Raw genomic sequence first — 7,640 nt, forward strand, 5'->3', positions numbered from 1 at the left:
TAAGCCTAAAAAATGTAAACAAATCTCAGTGCTGTAGTGGACTCCAGCATGCAGTGATTGCTTAGTGGACATTGGTATCGTTTTCCGAGGTGCGGCGCGTCTAATTGCCACGAGTCCACAAACAGGGTTGCCGGGGAAGAGTTTACGATAAGCAGATGGAAAATAACGAAATATAAAGAAATCACAGTAATAGAAGTTTACACTGTCTATACCGATACAAAGCTCAATGACATGCGTGACCGCGTTAAGAGAAAAGAACAGGTAAAATCGTCGACGCTCTCACCTTCGGCTGACATGGTCTCAGCCAGGGAGATGTGGCGCGGCTGGTGCTGGCTAGTGGACACAGCGATAGCGGGAAGCAGTGTCGGTGGCGGGTGATGATGAGGGCGGCAGTGACGTGTGCATGGTTGCCCACCAGACTGCCTTGATGGTTGCCTTAGGAACCCAGGAATAACCGGGACCTCCTCTCGATCCACTGTCGCCGGCCGCACAGCCGCCGAGGATATTGGCTGCTGGTTATTCTCGTGCCTCCCGGAAAGCCAGGTAACCTCTGAACTTGCTCCTGCTGACACCGTCGGGGAACTGCAAGGATCAGCCGAGCCTGGAGATGTTCGCTGGTGACTCGCGCACCTCGATTCACGAGACGTGCGCGTGATGATGTGACCACGCGAATGCCGGTACTTATTTATTTATTTTTTTATTCACGCGAGCCGCAAGGTCGAAGTGAACGCGCAACTTGCGCTCATGGATCCGCGAGGCGCTGGGGTGGCTCCAGGCTTTTCTCCCCACTTTGTTTGCTTTTTTTGTGCACTCGCCGGCTTTCTGCTACGTCACCCTTCTCATGAGACATATAAGACTTTCGCCTTGAAACTGAGGAGAGACCCTGACGGCCCTCATTGCTGCGAAAAGTGTGGACCGATAGGCGTCACGTTTAAGAGAAGAACAAGAATCCTGCGCAAACAAAACTGCAAATTCAAGAACAACATGCAAGATCACAATTTGGGCGTGTTGCGGGAAGGAATATGCGAATGGCTTTTTCATCGTGCCGTTCCTTCGTTGTATCATACCAAAGATGCACTGGACGATTCAAGAAGAACAGGACCTGGGTTGCTATGCAGGTTGGCCCGAATTTGCGAAGCTCAGAATATTTCCGAGCTCTGGCGACACCCCCTTATGAACGAGCTAAGAGTACGAAAACGTCAAATCCATCCCTTAGCGCGCACTGCGTTCCGTTGGTTACGACTGAACGCGGCGTCACGTAAAGGGCGGTCGACAAAGTTTGGTGGTGTCTTCAAACCAGAGGCATCTTCTTTCATACATTTGTCGTTCCACTGAGCGCAGAAGTGCACCTATGGAAGAAAAGTGTCAGAAACTTTTACTAACGATATTTTTCAGAGGTATGGGCTGTTTAAATTTTTTTTCGAGCTTTTAATGTCTGCACAAAGTACCTTTTCGAATAATCAGCACCGTGCCCTCTGAGATTAGCTACGGCCGAGCGCCTTACAACACCGCGGCCGGAGCTGATCGCCGGGGATAATCATCATGGTCGGCCTGTGTATCGCAGTTTGAGAAAATATCTGGTGAGGTGCATGGATACTGTCTTTCTCATTTCAAGATTCGTCGTTGCCGTTCTAGTAATTCAGTTTATTTTTTTAATCCAGCGGGTAGTCCAGTTTTAACCCATGCACTTGCAGTGCAGCCGTTTGAATAGGTAGAAAATCCGACCTCCTGAGCAAGAGCACCAGCTCACTTATTACTTATTGAAATCAAGGGCTTTGAAAACGTCTAGAATACACGCTGCACAAACACAAGCCGCTAGTGTTCTCGTGAACGTCGCAGGCCTGCTGCATCAGCCGCTTCCGAACGACGGCGCAGTGTCACCCAGACGAATTTGTATACATTGCACTGCCGTTCCGAGTATGTGGCAAGCAAGCAGCTGAGACCACTACTTTCTAACATCTCTGAAAGCACTGACACAAGCGAACACGCGACACAAGCACGGCTATCACCTCCCGCCGTCAGCAGCCCCCGCCGTCGTCTGCACCACCAGCCGGCGCTGTGTGTCGAGAGTAGCGGCGCGGATGACACTCGCGCTACGAGTATAAGAAAAATCTGGTCTATAACGAGCTGTCATGTCAAGCAGCCAAGCAAATCCCAATAATTTTCGGAATCAAACTAGTATGCTTTGCGTAAGGAAGGCGGACCTTTCGGGATACAAACGGATCTTTCATTAAAAGTAAGCAAAGTTGGGCACATTTAAGAAATTTTCAAGTAAACATCTTTGTATATAGGCCTCTGCTGCTTCATTATACAGATGTATAACAGCGAATTTCCAAATGTACCGAAGTATCTTAAGGTACAATCGGGAAGTATCGTATCGGATACAATAATTCGGGAAGTATTTTGTATCTGTATCTCAAATACTTTTTGCCCGAATATCTTGTATCGTATCATGACACAATTTCAAAGTGTGTTTGCCCAGCCCTGGTCCCATCGCAATGTCACCTGCCTATGCCAGTAGGTTGGCTTCCATGGCAAGCTGAAACCGCGTATTTTGCCATTTTTGGTTATCGCCTAAAACAGCGCTTCATTGTAATGTCAAACAAGGGTGGACTCAGGAGAAAACCGTGATGCACAGAACGCATTACGGGAATGGGGGCACCCAACGACTTATTAACAATCACGTGGGTTGCTTAGTCCTGGTTCCCCTAGGCTACTCCCTCCCTCCCTGATGATAGACCCACGATTATCCTAATCCGAAATGGCAAACAGCACATCAAATGCAATACAATCATACACCTTATCTAGCTCGAGTTTAAGGACGGCGATAAGCGCGAAACATCACAGGCGAAGAATAAGCGGTTCACTTATGCATTTCAGACGAGTTGGCGTTTTTCCTGACCAGACTCTGCAGTGCTGCGATGCGCCTTTTTTCAAAGTCCGCCGCGCGAAGTTCCGGTCTCACGTAGCACAGCGGCCGCATTTCCTGTGCGCCCGGCTCTCTCACTTTGGATATCGCCTGGATCCAGGCATTCAATAACAAGAATAATTTTTTGGGTTTAACGTCTGAAATCAACAATATGACTATGAGAGACGCTGTAGTGTAAGCCTCCGGAAATTTTAACCATATGGTGTTCTCTAACGTGCACCTAAATCAAGGTACACGGGCCTCGAGCATTTCGACTCCATCGAAATGCGGCCGCCGCGGCCGGGATTCGATCCAGCGACCTTCGGGTGAGCAGTCGAGCGCCATAACCACTAGACCACCGTGACGAGTTCCGGGCATTCAGCTTCAATTATTAGTGTCTCAAATTATATGGGTTTTTTGGGGATTTCTGAAAAATTCGTATGCCATAAATGGTCACGTCCTGCAATTTTTTATGTAAACAAGTACTGTCAAGACAAAATTAAAAAGTTACCTCCAATGTAACTTTAGCTGCGGGAAAGTATAACCGCCTCGACATAGATTTCGTTGGTGAAGACATGTGCCTGACTGTCATAACATTTTTATAAAAAACCCGTACCTAATAAAAAAAAGAGAAACAACCAGCGTAATATATCGAAGGGGCACGAACATCTCCAAACAGAGTATGCTGTAATTTCGCTCCCGTCATAAACATATTATTCAAACCCTGCACGAAATGTCTGAGTGGCCCGCAAGACAGTGCGGGACGTTCATAAGCGTGGAAATAATGGCGAGTAAATAAATAGTAAGTGAGGAAATAGCAACTAGAGCGGAAACGACAGAGGCCTACGTCACAACGCCGATTTCATTAATTACTAGTGACTCACACGCCCATCCTTCAGTCCTGAAGGAGCTGGCTTCAGTCCTGAAGAAGGCAATATCGCATTTAGGTTTATGTCGTGTTTTACAGTAAAGCTATACAGGACTCGGTTTGCGAGACTGCTTTGTGTGCGTCGGCAGAAAATGTCGGCCGGTCCTGAAGGCAGTATACACATCTGCCGTATATATTTGAACATACCACCTCTTGTTAGCATTGGCTAGTGTTGGAAAAACGTTGGATATGGGCTGTTATAACACCAACGTTTTTTTAATTCATTCTCAATTCAATCACTTAGTTGCCTAACATATAAAACCACCACACAAGTTTCCAAAGACATGATAGCAGATCTGAGGCGTTCTAACAATGCGAGGAAGCGGAAACTGTAGCGTACGAAGCAAGAAGCGACGTCGCACTTTCACATGTAAGAGAAGAACCCGGCTACCCAGAAATACAAAAGATAGCATCCCAAAGCAGAGATAACGTCGTTTCAAATAAATGATATTTTGATGCAGGGTACTTAATTGTCTTGCGGTCAGTCATTTCATATGGTGCATTCCTCAATCGTTCGAGGCTAGGTCACACTGATCTGTAGGATTGGGTTATAACCACGGCTTCACAGCGGGAATGGGCACCCATTTTTCTTTCGGTTAATTTTCTTGGTTTTGGTGCAGCGGGCTCACAACAATCAATCTAGACGTGATTTAAAGTGGGTGGTTGAGACCTTACTATACATGCATACTTCACGCATGTAACGGGCACTAAAAAAGCCACAATTTCGCTGCAAGGGCGAAGCAATGAATGCGACAGCAGCAAAAGAAATGTCACACGAAGAACGGTGAGCAGCTCGAAATTATCTGCGGGCTGCTGAAGCGCGAACGACGCTCGAAAAGAACACAGACAGGGCGAGCACGAACTAACTCCTGTCACGGCTCGACACTCGCAGCGCGCTGCTCAAACACAAAACAGGGCGTATAAAAAAACGCACAGGTATACACAAAACGAGCGCGAACTGTCACAGTTGTGACTTCAACTAACCCGTGGTTTGGCTAATATAGCTAGCAGCTCAGTCCTTTCGCAAACGCGGTCGATGCAGCTGGCGAAGTGACCTTCGTCCGGTCTATTATAGCTTCAACGCAAATTTTGTGGCGACAGCACAGGACGTACAAACCTACCCCCTCAAGAGATAGGCGGGCGAGCATGGCGACCATGCCGTGTATGTGAAAGTACAAGACGGAGGCGCACATCCCAACGCCGGCGAAACGCTAGAGAGCTTTAGAATTGGGGACTCAAAGATCTAGGGGACCCAAGGAAATTGCGAGCCACCATTGCGCATGCACAGAACCCAGGCCACTCTAGGACTCGCGCTCACATTGTCCCAAGACCCAGAAATCGAAAACTAGCGTGGGTGGCCAGTGAGACGACGCAAACGCAGCGCGGGCAACGATGCATTATGACGCGCTTCTCGCATAATTTCAATTTCGCCACGTGTGGCGTCCCGCGCGTTTGACCGAACTCCGCCTGCGTTTGATCCAACTCTCAAGCGCTGCTGGACCTCCGAACACAAGATCAGCCTACCCAACGCAGCTACCGCCGGAGTGACGGATTTTAAAGCGCGCCCTTTGCGCCATCTGGCGGGTGAGAATGAACACGCTGAAGCCTCTCCGAGATGTGCGTACCGCTAGCGGTAACTGGTGTGTATAAATAGCTCGCCGTTAGGATCATAAAGGACAAATGGCGTGTAGCGAAGTTGTCTAGCGTAGCGCGCTGCGAAGCGAGAGGTCGCAGGTTCGAATCCCCGGTTGCGCGCTTCGGAAAATTTGTTTTGAACTGTTTTCACTTCTGGCTTGTTTATACCTATACTTGACGGCGATTGCAGGCGTCAAAAACCCGCCGATGTTGTCCTTATAATTGCTATTGCAATAAAATTATGGCAGCTTCGCACTTGTGGTGCCAGCCTGGAGGATTAAAGGAGCCGCCTCGTTTCTCTTTCTTTCTCTATCTCCCTGTTTATTGTGTCCCTCTCCTATATATCTGTTTCTTTCTATTTCTTCCTTTATTTCTCACTCTACCTATTTCTTTCTCTTTCCTCCCCTTCTCTCTCTCCCTCTATTTATCGCTTCTTTCTTTCTGTCTCTTTCGATCCCTCTGTTTCTTATTAAGCTGAGAAGCTTTCCTTGTTGCTCTTTATTTTTCTCTTTCTTGCTTCTTCTCTCTCTCTTTCTATCAATTTCTCGTATCTCTTTTTTTGTGTCTGTTTCTTTATATTTATTTCTATTTATTTCTAACCGCTTCGGCCACGCATGCTGATCGAGTTAAAACTGTGGCTGGTATACATAATACGTTGTTGTTGGCTGTGCAGTTTCTCTGCTGGCTCTGTTGCCGTCTGCGTTGTAGGCGGTGGAATATATTCCAAAACGATCTGATCGGCATATAAAACAACATTTTCGGAACCTTGTGAGTTTTACCTCCCTAGTCCATCATGTGGCCGCTGTTTCTATGCGCTCTATGATTATTTTTTTTATGATTGGAGCTGCGTACATAAGCTCGTCAAACACATTGCTTCATTGCCTTAAGGCAATGAAGCAATGTGTTGAAGCATGACTCAGGTAAAATTTTACCTGTGTCATGCGTATGAGCAAGTGCTTTTATTGCATTGAACATTGCGCTGTGTATTAAAATGCTATAAAGATCTCCACGAGACGAGTGGAGGCGCTGAGAAAGAAGAAATACACATCTGGGTTGGGACAGTGAAGGCTTGGAAGGAAGGACAGCACGACACAGAAGAACAGACGCTCAACTTGCAACTGAGTTTATTTTGAAAGACATCTCGCCACGAAAACCACCCCAGATATGTTGAACCGACTAGCCCAACAATTAATTATTTTGAAGAAATACACGCACGCGGTGCGCGAGAACAGAAAGCGGATTGCCCGCATCCAAATTCATTACAGTAGCTAGATTTGGGAGGAAAATGATGTTAGAAGAATTTTACGCACCGTCGTTAACGACTATATTAGAATTGCAGCATTTGAATCGTCAATGGAATAGTAAAATATGTCAATCACGAGCAATAGAATTCGCAATCACAAGAGTACGTTGTCAGACTCGCTATCTAAATTTTTATTTACACAGAGGCTGGTCTGGCAACTTCGCCTAATTGTTTTTTTTTTTTATGCGGAATACGTGAGACAACGCAGCACCATCTCATTTCCTGTAAGAGGTACTCAACCTTGCGCAAAAATACCTTAGGTGTCGTGTTTCGTCTGCTTAGATTAGAATTAAATGTACAAAATGTACTGTCTTTCGGGGCTTTTTCTCTTGGCCACAATGACGGGAAGATTGTTGATGCATTGCAGGAGTTTCTTAAAGGATCAGAAAGATCTAGGCTATAATATCTACTTTTTCAAGTTTTTATTTCTATTTTTTCTTTTTCTTCCGGATCTCTCCGCACGTTCTTTTGATAATCAATTGTCTTTTATAATGGACAAAAGCGGTCTATACGTTTTTGTACATATAGTCCATGGTGAGACGTGCACAGAAAGTTTCGCGGTGGTCTGAGATTGGGAAATTACTCGCGCAGGTTCCCTTCCTCCAATGGACATCAACCACGTAGGATAATCATTATCATGGCGGTCGTGGTGATGATGTTTATAAGAAATGTTAAAGCAACTAACCCTGTAACACATACTGACAGTCATCCGACTGATACCGATAAAATACGCATGCTGCTCAAATGGTTCCTCATGATCGTGCACGAAACGCCAAGCGCATGCGGCAAGCCAGACAAGACGACATATTAATAAATAATATTTTTTGGTGTTTTACATACCAAAACCGCTATACGATTGTAAGAGA

This window comes from Rhipicephalus sanguineus, chromosome 1 (assembly GCF_013339695.2).
Source record: "Rhipicephalus sanguineus isolate Rsan-2018 chromosome 1, BIME_Rsan_1.4, whole genome shotgun sequence".
Taxonomy (NCBI): Eukaryota; Metazoa; Arthropoda; class Arachnida; order Ixodida; family Ixodidae; genus Rhipicephalus; species Rhipicephalus sanguineus.